This window comes from Artemia franciscana, chromosome 8 (genome assembly GCF_032884065.1).
Source record: "Artemia franciscana chromosome 8, ASM3288406v1, whole genome shotgun sequence".
Lineage (NCBI taxonomy): Eukaryota > Metazoa > Arthropoda > Branchiopoda > Anostraca > Artemiidae > Artemia > Artemia franciscana.
In genome coordinates, this window is record NC_088870.1 from 6,168,300 (window position 1) to 6,170,372 (window position 2,073).

Genomic DNA, 2,073 nt, shown 5'->3' on the forward strand with positions numbered 1-2,073 from the left:
TTTTTCTTTTTTGAAATAAATTTCGTTTTAGATAGAATGCAAATTGTATCACATATTACTTTAAAATTATAATCAAGAGCTGTATTATTCTTCACAATCCAGAAAAGTTTGATTAAATTCCTCTTGGATAAATTATTTAGACACTTTATTACAGAAATCATACCCCTAGATTCAAGTAGCTGGCATAGATCTATAGAAAGCATATGTACATCTAATTCATTTTTTCTATTATTTTTCCTATGTCCTCTCGATCGTTTTTTACGTTTGGTAGGACAAGTAAAAGAAGGATGGTCCATAAAACCATCAATACATTTAACAACAACATGAGACATGTCACCATATTTTGCTACACGATCATTTAACCCAAAAGGATAAGCTGTACCAAGAGTATGGATCCAGAAATCCTCCTGTTTACGTAGTCTATTATTCTTCTCTTCTTTATTTAAATTTTCTAATTCTAAATTTTCTAAAATTGTGACAGTTATATCTGATATGGAACATTTACCATTACTACAATGTTGAACTAGATAGTTATTAGTTTTTTCATTATTAACTGTTGTCTTGTGTCCAGAAAATCTTTTATATATATTATTAGTTGTTTCCCCCACATATTGTAGGCAGCATTTATTACATTCTAATAGGTAAATTACATTGGTTGTTCTACAATTAACATTACCACGTAACTTGCATGCAAAATTTTTATTATACAATGTACTTTTAACAGAAGTCCGTGGGACAAAATGATCTTGGCAAAGAAAACAACGACTTTTACACTTACTAACTTTCAAAAAATCGTTCCGAATTCCGAGGCTAATATTTGTGTTTTGTTGCATAAAAAGTTATTGAAAATAAATCCAAAACAAACCAACATCCAAATCAAAATCCAACAATCAAAGTCCAGAAAACATGCCAAGGTCAATAGGTCAATAAATACATAAGCAAAAAGATGAAAGAACATGAAATTTGCATAAGTGCCATCTCACCAATAATTAACAATATCAGGTTAAAAACCTGGACCAGGGTAAAGGTCTGTCGGGGAGAAAACTAAAAAAATTTTCTCCACCAGCACTGGATCCAACCTGGAATAATATCATGAAAAGAGAAATCACCAATGCTACAGCACAAACACAAAAAAAAAAAAAAAAAAAAAAAAAAAAAAAAAAAAAAAAAAAAAAAAAAAAAGGAGACAGAAGGAGAAAAGGAAGACTGTTTTCCTAAATTAGTGATTAATATAGACCAGCACTTGAATGAGGCCTTAACCCTACTCATCCATACAATCACATAGGTCAAACAGCATAGCCACACACAATCAACCATAAAGAATAATCCATGGACAGGCAGTCATGTCGTCAATAAGTATAAGTCGTCATTTACCAAACCATAGAAAAAATAATATAGACAAATAATTCAGAGGCAACACCCAACATAAGGGCTCATCAGGAGAATACACTGGCCTATATAGGGTTTCGCCACTCTAAATTCTCTACCCAGCACAGTGTTGTGGCTACCACAGAATATCCATGGCATCCCCGCGTCAGGTATCACCCCCAAAATACATGTCTATGAAAAAAAACAGCAAATGTAAAACAACCAAGTAAAACCAAAACAAGCTTATCCTGTTAATATATCCCTCCCTTTAGCAACAATAGGTAAACTAAATATTATAAATTTTACCAAATCACAAATATTAACACATTGCAAAAAACCTGAATGAACTAAACAATTATATAATTCATCTTTACCATGTGGCTAATTTTTTAAAAATTCCGCTCAAATAGAAACACAATTCAAAATAAATGGCGCTGTGACAACATTTCTCGAACCTCCGAAATTAGTCAAAAATTTCTTTAAGTATTTCTAGATAATTCTTTTGATATTTATTTAAAAGTTCGTTATAATGAAAACTAAATTTTTTAAATTGCCAAGTTAATTTATTTGCAGAAAAACCTCTTGATATCAATTTTTGGCTTAAGATTTTACATCTATTTTTAAAATCAATATAATTACTACAAATCCTTGCATAACGAAGTAACTGTGAGAAAAACGCTGAATATGTGATATTTGAGTGTATAT